At 42.7% G+C, this 10,978-nt stretch overlaps 1 long non-coding RNA gene across 1 annotated transcript; it reads right to left on the bottom strand.

Annotated features, from left to right (window-relative positions):
• Positions 1 to 4,824: 4,824 nt before the first annotated feature.
• LOC138968452 (uncharacterized) lies at positions 4,825 to 9,826 on the bottom strand. The gene is made up of 4 exons (XR_011456199.1): positions 9,718 to 9,826; positions 7,815 to 7,895; positions 6,499 to 6,582; positions 4,825 to 5,341 (listed from the first exon to the last, which is right to left on the bottom strand). It is a non-coding gene; the product is annotated as an uncharacterized lncRNA (long non-coding RNA).
• Between the last annotated feature and the right edge of the window lie 1,152 nt (positions 9,827 to 10,978).

The following is a 10,978-nucleotide window of genomic DNA, read 5'->3' as shown; positions in this document are numbered from 1 at the left end:
GAGAGAGGGAGCCGATAATCGTCTGATTCTGCAGGTTCGGCACCAGGCTGATGAAAACGCAGAATAATCCATCAAAACAACACTCTAACATCAAGTTTTAGAAACCAGAAAAACTTATCGTAACTCCACAGGTTTCGTGGTGTTTTGCGCACTGCTGAAACGCGTTTAACACGACGTGAATCGCCGTGCGTTAATGTAGCGAAAACGTCCAAAACGCAGACACCAAAACTCGATGTTTTACTGTGTTTTGCACCGCGCTAAAATCCCAGGGATTTTATTGCGTTACGGCAGTTTTTCTAACTTGATGTGAATCGCACAGGTATAATGCCACAAAATTCAGTTGATTAACTTCATGTTTCATGTTATATGCCACGTTATAGTGCCAAAACGTGACTTTTCGCCCAGTGTGTGCCTCATATTCATTTACACTACAACACTCATACATCTGCTTTGTAGTGTATTACTATTAGTGAAAGACAATTGATCCAAAAATGTTCGAATCGAGAGAGGAAAAATGGCGTGTGGCCGGACGTGTGCTAAAGGTCCGACCACTAGCAGACTGATCTGTTCGGTCTAGGCTAACACACTTTCACAAATGTCTTTCGATAGAATTCGTTATTCAACAAGTTGTCGGACACACAGTTGTATGTCACTGTTATCTACACTGTAACACATGCGTTCAGCTCTTATTGTTAATTTGCATCGGATTAATAGTCTACCAGCCAGCCTTCTATGTCATGTATGAAACCTGGAAATGACTCTGTTCCTGTAAATCTTTATGACGGAAATGTAATCTATAGGGTACGGATAGTCAAATTAGCTTGGTTGCCTAAAGTTGCACTTTGGGAAATTCTCAGAATCCAAGATGGCCGCCCAACGGTCATCTTGAAGATGGTCAATATGTAACTTTTGATCCAGATGGGCTAAAGAGTCGTGTAATACCTCAATATAGGGTTTTTTGATGTCGGCGAGTTCATTTCTGAGGTTGGTTTGTCAATCCTGTCAACAGAATCCAAGATGGCCGCCAAGATGGCCGTCAAAATATATAAAAACACATTTCTCGCCATATCTGGGTTTCTAAAGCAGCTAGATTCATGATCTTAGTGCTGACCATGTTTCCAAAGGCTGGGAAGCCGTTCTGATATCACCCAGATGCAAGATGGCTGCCAAGATGGCAGGTAAACGTCATTCACGCTCAAATCAATGTCACACAAAAATAAGGAAAACGCCATATTGTTTGTCTTTTGTCTGAAAGAACATGTTAGCATCCAGTTAAAGAGGCAACTTTCAGAAAAGCCGATGGGTCTCGATGGTGGGGATGGACAGAAGGAGAGCAAGCACAAAGAGGAAGGTGAAAGAAGGCGAGCGATCGACGCAGCAGACCGGACGAAGATTGCAGAGGAACTGCAGAAGTACTCGCACCCTCTCATTGTTGAGTCCACTGCAGACCTGTTTACCCCCATAAGTGTTTTGGAGTAATGCTCAGCCCCAAAAATAGTAATCCTGGCACAAAAATAGTAATCATCCAGCATTCGTCGCTAATTACAACGCACATGACAACTGTGTCTGCGAAACGCAATCATGCACATATATCCATCATTCACAAACAAAACACATCAGTCAGTTTTTGTAGTCATCATAATTTCAAAGAAGATCACATCAAAAGCACATGCATCACTGATTCTTTTTCTTTTGCTCGTAGTAGGCCTTTTTCAGTGTGTCAAGCGCTTCTCTACTGTACTTGCGCTTGCCGAATGAGTGAGGGCGAGACTTCACCACTAGAATAAGGCTCTCCAGCGTCTCATCAGACAGACATGATCTCTGGTCAGTCCTGTGCTTTTTCACCCCATTTTGCCATTGAAAAAAACAATGCCAAACATGTGAATTGATAAAAAACTAAAAAAAATTAAAAAAAATTAATATTTTTTTATTTATGAAAATTGTAGTCTTGACACGGATAGCGGAATGGCGTATTTTTTGCAGAAAATCGTAATAAATTACGCCAAAATCGTAAGGGTAAACAGGTCTGCCACTGACCTGTACAACATCGTCAACGGGCAGATCGCGCCAGCAAAAGTAGGCCTAAATGTCCAAGATGCACTCAAGATCGGCAGCACTCAAAGTGAACAGTTCGCCGCTTCGCTTCACAGCACATTCCATGGCCCGATCGAGAGGAAAGTGAAGACCATGCAGGAGATGAAAAAGGTAGTGGTTGTGAAAGACAAGGCCATCTTTGACATTGAAACATTATTCGTACGGCTTCAGATCATTAGGCAACAACGTGGTGTGAAGGCGACAGACATCTTCAAGTACGAACTCAGTCCCGTACCTCCATCTCTCATCGACGAGTTCGGGAGTTTGAGGAAAGGAGACAAGGCTGTGCTCGTCAAGTGTCATGGTGTGCCGGTCAACAACGCACCTGCACCAGACGTGGTGCTGGTCGACTCCTGTACCATGTTGTGTGGCCAGTTGCGGGGACAGCAGGAGATTTTGTCGCGAGTTTCGGCGCTCGACTGAGCCGCTATCCTCCAGCAGCACAGAAACTGGTGTTGTTTGACAGGTACCATGAGAATCAGCCAACTGCGAAGGACCACGAGAGGATGAGGAGGGCAGGGGAAGGATCAAAGGACTTCCGTCTGACACCCACAACCCCCCTCCCACACAGAGAAGCTATCATGAAGAATGCCAACAACAAACGCCTCCTCAGCAACATCCTCTGTGGACATCCTCTGCAGAACAACGTGGAGCTTGTCAGCAGTTTCGATTGTCTTGTCACCCATGAGGAGGCGGATATCACGCTGTGCAGCTACATGCTGAAGGCTGCAGCAGGCGGGGCGGAGACGATCAGGGTGCTGTGTGATGACACTGATGTGTTCGTCCTTCTCGTGTACTTGGCATGGAGGAAGAGGATACAGAAGAGCATCCAGATGGAGAAATGGGACGGCACGGTGCTTGACATTCGCGCAACAGTGGACAAATTGGGGGACAAGTGTGGTCAGCTACTCGGCATGCACGCCTTATCGGGCTGCGACACCGTGTCGTACCCCTGTTACAAGGGCAAGAAGTCGGCGCTCAAGGTGCTTGGAAACAGCGACATCCTAGGCCTGCAAGATGTCCTTGGGGAGCCAGACGTCAGTCATGACCAACTTAAGGCCACTGCCGACTCATTCTTCCTCGCGCTGTACAGTCAGAAGAAGGCCAAGTCCCGCAATGGTGCAAGATCCAGACTGTATCTGGGCAGGAAGAAACCACCACCTTTGAAGAGGCTACCACCAACCGATTGCAACCTGAGGCTGCATGCTCTCCGAGCACATCTGCAGATGATGTTGTGGAAAGCAGCAGACCATAAAGATCCACCAGCCGAGGCTCATGATATCCGCTGCTTCGGATGGGATATCGATGAATCTGGTGCTGTGACACAATCGCTGTCTAATGCGCCGATAGCACCGCAGCAGCTCTCAGATGTCGTGAGCTGTAGTTGCAGCGCCGAGGGGAAAGCGTGCAGCGAGAAGAAGTGCAGTTGCCACAGTGGGAGACTTACGTGCACTGAATACTGTTATTGCGAGGGAGGAGATGGCTGCTGCAGCGCTTACACGAAGCATGAGCCTGTGGTGGAGGAGGAGGAAGAGGAGGAGGAAGAAGAGGAGGAAGAGGAGGAGGAGGAGGAGAAGGAAGAAGAAGAGGAGGAGTTTGTTGAAGACGACCAGTAAGACGAGAAAGAAGCTGACATTGAAGAAGGAGATATGGTTTCAAAGTTTGAATCGTTTGTTTGCTGTAAAGCAAGAGCAGTAGAGTTCTATTTCGGTCGTGGCGTGCCAGCTAAGCTGCTTTTGGACATGGACTTTCCCACATGGACTTGATTGAGGTCCTGAAAGTTGCCTCTTTAACTGGATGCTAACATGTTCTTTCAGACAAAAGACAAACAATATGGCGTTTTCCTTATTTTTGTGTGACATTGATTTGAGCGTGAATGACGTTTACCTGCCATCTTGGCAGCCATCTTGCATCTGGGTGATATCAGAACGGCTTCCCAGCCTTTGGAAACATGATCAGCACTAAGATCATGAATCTAGCTGCTTTAGAAACCCAGATATGGCGAGAAATGTGTTTTTATATATTTTGACGGCCATCTTGGCGGCCATTTTGGATTCTGTTGACAGGATTGACAAACCAACCTCAGAAATGAACTCGCTGACATCAAAAAAACCTATATTGAGGTATTACACGACTCTTTAGCCCATCTGGATCAAAAGTTATATATTGACCATCTTCAAGATGACCGTTGGGCGGCCATCTTGGATTCTGAGAATTTCCCAAAGTGTAACTTTAGGCAACCAAGCTAATTTGACTCTACATACCCTATAGATTACATTTCCGTCATAAAAGTTCACAGGAACAGACATTTCCAGGTACTCTTTTTGGCAAGTAGACTATAAAGAACTATGGGCCAGAAAAGTATTGAATCGAAGGATTTTCGCTCTGGCCGGTGTAACAGTCGCGCATGCATGTGCATTGAACCTCCACAGTCACAAGGCACATGAAAATTAGTAATTAACGCATGAAATTTTTGTTTTGGCGCTAGTAAGCCATCAGGAGGCGAGCCAAAACTGAAAATTAGACATTAACACTTAAAATAGTCATTAACATGTGAAAATGAGTAATTAACACGTTTAATTGAATTTTTGCGTGAAAATTAGTCACTTTCACGGGTTAATTACGAATATATTGTTTTGGCGCTAGTAAGACCTCATACTTTTGGTTAAAAGCCTGTAGTAAAATTGTTCCCTTACCTGGTAAAATATCAGAAGCCCTAATACAGTACGACATTACAAGTGCATCGTGCATTCTAATCAAATTCGCAATTGGCCCAGAGAGTCACCGGAAAGGCAAATGCTTGCAACGAAATTCACGATTGGCAAAGCAAGTCACGTGGACAACCTCAATCAGTCATAACAGACTGGTTCGCAACCATTGGTACTCGGCTACTTGTGCTATGTTCATTGTTGATTGTCGAGCGATGATTGAACATTTTGCATGCCTGTCATTTTGTGTTTGAACGTAGCGTAGAGTTTAGCGTAGCAATTACAGCAAAATCGTAGCATTCTACGCCAAAATTGTAGCAGTTGGCAGCTCTGTGGGTAGTACATGTTTCTCCACATCAAATCTGCCTGAAGGGTTTTTGAGATCCAATTTGCCAAAGAAAACGGCTCCTTACATAGTACACCATTATCTTTAATGTGAAAGTAACAATAAACTGACTTACACTCAGATGTCTCAGACGCTGGGTCGGGGGAAGAGGTAACACTTGCTCCTTCGGGGTCTTCAGCACTTGTCTGGGCTCCTGTGAGGATACAGACATTAAATTCAATAAATTCTGCTCTTCAAAGAGAACCAGATTTGTGGTTTGGACATGCAGGCATGATAGTTGGCCTGGCCTGGTTATATTTCTGCCGGGTCTGTTATCATTTGCTAACAGTCAGCATTTTATAAATAACTTATACTAAATACATTACATTTCAGACGCTCCTTTAATTTCAGACACTCATTTGAGATGCATGAAATGAAAACCCTGTTATACAAATAATTACAAACTAATTGCAAAGTGCTTTCAAATCATTTGTGCATTGCCTGTGCTTTATGTGTAGCAACACAGTTCTTATTTGATGAGAACGAGTACGTTACACTCAGCCGAAGACAAGGCGTAGAACACAGTCAAGATATGGGATCAATAAAGCCCCTCTGACATAGAAATGGAAAAACTTGCTAAATGAAGATATCTGCTTTGATGCAGTTGTTTTCTGATGGGAGCCGCCGTACATGTTTCTTGATCATGTACACGTCTGCACTCTTGGGGCCCAACAGCTCAGATGGCAGGTCTTACCCAATCAGCAGCATTGCGTCTCTTGGCCATGCTTGATAAGCTTGCCTCTATGTTTTTGGCATGAGTTATTTCCAAAAAAAAGTAAGTCCCTGCAGGCAATATAATCAGCTGTGCAGACAATGCCCTGTACCAGAGACTGTTGAGTACATGCCTGGTTGTCTGTGTGTGTTTTAGCTACCAGGGTAAGGCATCGAGTATGTGGGGGAGCAGTAGTAATTCTCTTGAAAAAGGATACTCTCTTTCCGCCAAATTTTTCTTTCCTTCTTCCGCAGCAAAACTTGAAAACAAAAGTGCAAATGTTTCAGAATCTCTCATCAAAGAAAAAATTATTTTGGATTGAGGAAACAGACCAGTACACTGTACCTTCATCATCTGCTTAGAATACTGATGCTCTCATGAGACATAAGATGGTAAACATGTCTCTGTGCCACTACAACACACGAAGTGAAACAAGAAACAGATGGAGAAATATGTGGCCATGATGGCAACCACTAACAATTCAGTTTTTGTTTCCCAATCCATTAACAACCCAAACTTTGGTTCTGCCTCCCATTACCTTGCAGAATTCCCTCCTAGATTGCAAGGTAGCTGCTTGTTTTGTGGGGCATAGGACCTACCTGTCACGTTGGTAGAGTCTTCGGTGCAATCATCCAAAAAGTCGAAGTTGTGGACATCTTCAATTGTATCATCAGAATCATCATCTGAAAACAGAAATAAAAGTCAGATATCTAAATTTAAAGCACAATCTCCCCTCAAGGAGGTAGGTCTGTTAAGTTAAAAGACGTCACATGACTTTTGACATAATTATGGTCAAGTGCCGCTAATCAAGTTACTTTTAGAAACAGGATTTTCCGGTTAAACCTTAAACAGTTTTTAAAAACAAGATTTTTGGCGAGTACCGGAAAGGTGTTAGCCCTGCAATGAGTCACAAAGACCCTTGACAAAAAGAGGGACATAGGAAAACATAAAATAACATGGAAGAAAGCTTAACCTACACACTTGCAAAAGCATTCAATAAAATTAATTGCCATTTTCAAATCCCTTGAACGGCTATTTGGCACGCGTAAACCACTCATCAGTTATCGTAGTTAATTCAACCCCCCAGCCATCGCAACTCTGTGTGACCCATTTTATTCATACAGCCATCTGCAATTATTGTGTACCTCTGAATCTAAAATACAACAAAGGACTTGGAGTGACACAAACTGACTGAGCGGCGGCAGTTGACTTTAAAGAAACTAGCGATGTGCATAAAATGTGTCTGCTTTGGCAGTGGTAAGATGAAGCTCATGAGATGTGATTTTATCCCTGTCGCTGCAGTACCTATTTAAGCACAACACTAATTCTACTCAGACACAGCAACAAACAGTTTCAATTGTTTGGAAATCTCAGTCGACATTTTTTCCAGAAAGGGAAAATTACATTGTTTTTTGGTAGCATACTTCTCTGCCATCAAGTCAAAAGATAAATTTCTTTTCAGGTGAGTCAACCCATTTTGAGGATGCCCTTTCACACAGTGAGATTATATTAGTGCTGTGCATTTAACTTAAACTTTCTGTAACTGACATTTTGAGGTGAGACCAGCTGCCTTCCCTAGTTCATAGACAATGCATATCACTTGAGAGAGAATGTTGCTTGCGTGTCTTTGTAAAGGGATGTGCATACAAGTGTTCCCTTCTTTAGCCATACAATAGGTAAAGAGATCAATAACTGAATAAGGCACATGGGTCCAAATTGGGGAAAACAGTAGCACCTTACAGTCCTGAAAGTACTATATATGGTAGATATCCAATTATTCAAGCAAAACAAAACACACACAGAAACTAGTTTCTTTGAAAAAAATAGACAAGAAATATTGTGTGCTATTGCCATACTGAAATTCCCACTTAAATCGCAGGGTAGCTGCCTGCTTAGCTGTGCATATAGGACCTACCTGTCACGTTGAGAGGGACTTTGTTGTCATCATCAGAAACGTCAGAGCATTCAAATTGAGCATCGAGTTCAGAATCAGCATCTGGAAACAGAATCAAGTTAGAAATATTGATTTAAAGTACAATCCCCCCTCAAAAAATAGTCGTTGCGCACTACCTCAGATACAGTTGGGTTTTTTTCCATGTGGGTCAAGCTAATTCCCCGACATGCATACCGGTACATGCACATAATCAACAGCCAGGCTGATATGGTAAGTTGCATTGTTTTCAGAAGTTACTTCTTTTTAGATTTACTAGTTACCCCAAATAAACCATTTTGCAGAGAGCATCCAGGCTCTACTTTTAGAATGTGATCAAGTTGAGTTATCATTCTTTCAAACAAGCATCTGTCAATGTCTGTGATAGTGAGGTAAACACTTGTTTCCACAACCATCGCTAGCATAATACGCAACATACTCTTCATTTTGAAATGGTGTGACATTATGCGGCTTTTGCTCTCAGGACATCTGAAATAACCCCATTTTTAACTTTTCATGAACATAACCCCCCCCCCCCCCCCCCCCCCCCCTGTGATGCCAACTTTTGCAAAAGGGGGAAGGGGGGGGGGGGGAGGGGGAGGTGGGGTCAACCAAATTAGGGTCATGATAGCAGATTATTAAACCCTTGAAATTTGAAAACTCTAGCTTCAAAGACGCCTGATATAATGTTTTATGAATTAAAATTAACCCCAGTGTCCTCAAAACTTGACGAGGGCCAATCAATCTTAGGTCAAGGTGGGATATAATCAAACCCTACAAGTGTGGACAGTTTTAAAAGTATAACTTTAAAACCATCTGAGATAACCTCAACGTGTAATTTCTATAACCCCGCTGTGGCCCCAATATTTGACGAGATTTAACTCATTGTCTTTCAGGCAGGGATATATCCGTACCCACTCATATGGCTCTATATGACCAGGTACGGATATATATCCGCTCAGGCTGGTCTCGGCTAAAAAAATAATTTGTCAACATAGGTGGGTAGAAAGTGAGGTCATTACTGAAAATCAAACCCTTTTTGTTCACGGCCGGCCGAACAGACACAGGTTATTCAGGCAGGCGAGTCAAAAGTGAACATGCAAACAATTTTGACTTAGCAAATCGCACATATAATTATAATGGAAACACGCGTTCTTTCATACTACTGTTGCAATGGGTTTTGACGCTGCCGCCACCTCGCCGCAACCATCGTGCCGCCATCGCATTGCGTTATGGAAACACGCCTTTAGGCAACCAAGATACTTATACAAAAATTTCTTTAACCGAGTGTAAACATATTATCATCATTAAGGCGACGATGTAAAACAAATGATTCTGAATCTTGACTGATTTTCTGTCAATTCATGACTGTTGGGTGTAGGTCACACAAAAATTGAAAAACTTATCCTGTGTAGTGTGTATGTTCTTCCTGAAACTGGAAGGGTAATTGTTAACGTGTTAAATTCATTATTCAGATCAAATTCATACATTGATTTAAGCCCCCAAATTTGCAGAACCTGCATAGTAAGCATGTAAAAAGGCATATCAGATCCCTTTGCCTTTGCATGGTGTCACGGAATGAACTGTACCGATGAATGCTCGGAATGCATTTTGTTCACATATATACATCAATATATATATATATGAAGTCTTATATCGCGCGCGTATCTCCAGACTCGGACTCAAGGCGCAGGGATCTATTTATGCCGTGTGAGATGGAATTTTTTACACAATACATCACGCATTCACATCGACCAGCAGATCGCAGCCATTTCGGCGCATATCCTACTTTTCACGGCCTGTTATTCCAAGTCATTTCATACTCACAAGGAGGCGGACAGCGGAGGGGGGGGGGGGGGGGGAGGCGGGTGATTGTGGTGGGCATTACCCTGGCAGATATGTTGAATGCCACAAAAATAACAGCCGCTCAGCTCGGCGGCTGTGTCGGCGTATCAGTTGTTGGGACTTTCGGTTCAGCCGGAAGACAGTGAATCAACTGAGTCAACTGAGCTATAGTTACGTATAGACTACACAACTGATTTGCCTTGCGAGTAACCAAATACTGCAGCAGTTTGTCTAGCAGGTTTTAAAAAAAAACCAGGAATCTGCATATGTTTATTTTGCTTTAAATACGTGTGATTGTAGAACAGAATACGCAAACGGTGCTTACAACTAAATATAAGCTCTAGGATCAGTGTCCACTGATACAAACTGGCGCTAAATATAAAAACACAAACTCAAAATCTTTCAGTTTTGGGTCCTGGAGTTTTATTGTTCTGCAAACCATACAGTCTCAACAGTTGGTTGTCAGTTTTGGTTTGGTTGCCCAGATATGCGCAAAAGATTTGCTGACTACTAAGTAGGTTAAAACTGTACATTATGTAGGTCACCTACATCGGCTAATTAGGTCATAATTTATAGTAAAGCCGTCGGGACAGCCAGTCGCTCTGCGCTATATATATAAACAATACGGCTTGCAGCCTCCCTTTGTCCCAAATAGAAACTTATTCTGGGGACACAAATAGAAACTTAGCCTCCCTTTCTGCTATCGTTGCTCGTCACATTTGACAGGTTCCACAACAGACGAGGGAAATCCACAACAGACGAGGGAAAACTCTAGTGGTAGGCTAGGCTACCTCTTATAGCAGCAGAGGTTCATAGGTCATGTTTACGACCATAATTATTTGAGCGGCGGTCACTGACGTGTTTTTGTTTGTTTTATTGTTCTTATTTTAGTTTTTTAAGGCTGTTGTCATATGTTGTTTGGTTGTTTTAAGAGCAGATGAACTTGTGACCACACTTTTCCATCCATTGTTTAATTGTATGCACAATAACGATGATCTTATGTCTAGTTATGTCTTATCCCTGTAAAATTGAATCTCAAATCAAGTGCCGAAGTAATCACTACTGCTGATTGTGGGCAATAATGGAAAGACAAGACAAGACAAACGGCGATCCTGATCGTTAAGTAAACGGCCTTGTGACTGGATTATAAAGTTTAAATGAAATGACACTTTAATTTGGGTTCGAAATTTGGTGCAATAACTTGATGGCTAAGCCAATTACGTCATTTCGAATTTTAAAGTACCGTAACCAAGTGCAGCCGCGGAAGCTTTTTCTCGATAACTTCATGTCAAAATAATTGCGGA

This window comes from Littorina saxatilis, linkage group LG6 (assembly GCF_037325665.1).
Source record: "Littorina saxatilis isolate snail1 linkage group LG6, US_GU_Lsax_2.0, whole genome shotgun sequence".
NCBI classification, from domain to species: Eukaryota; Metazoa; Mollusca; class Gastropoda; order Littorinimorpha; family Littorinidae; genus Littorina; species Littorina saxatilis.
This window is presented reverse-complemented; position numbering and strand designations above follow the sequence as displayed.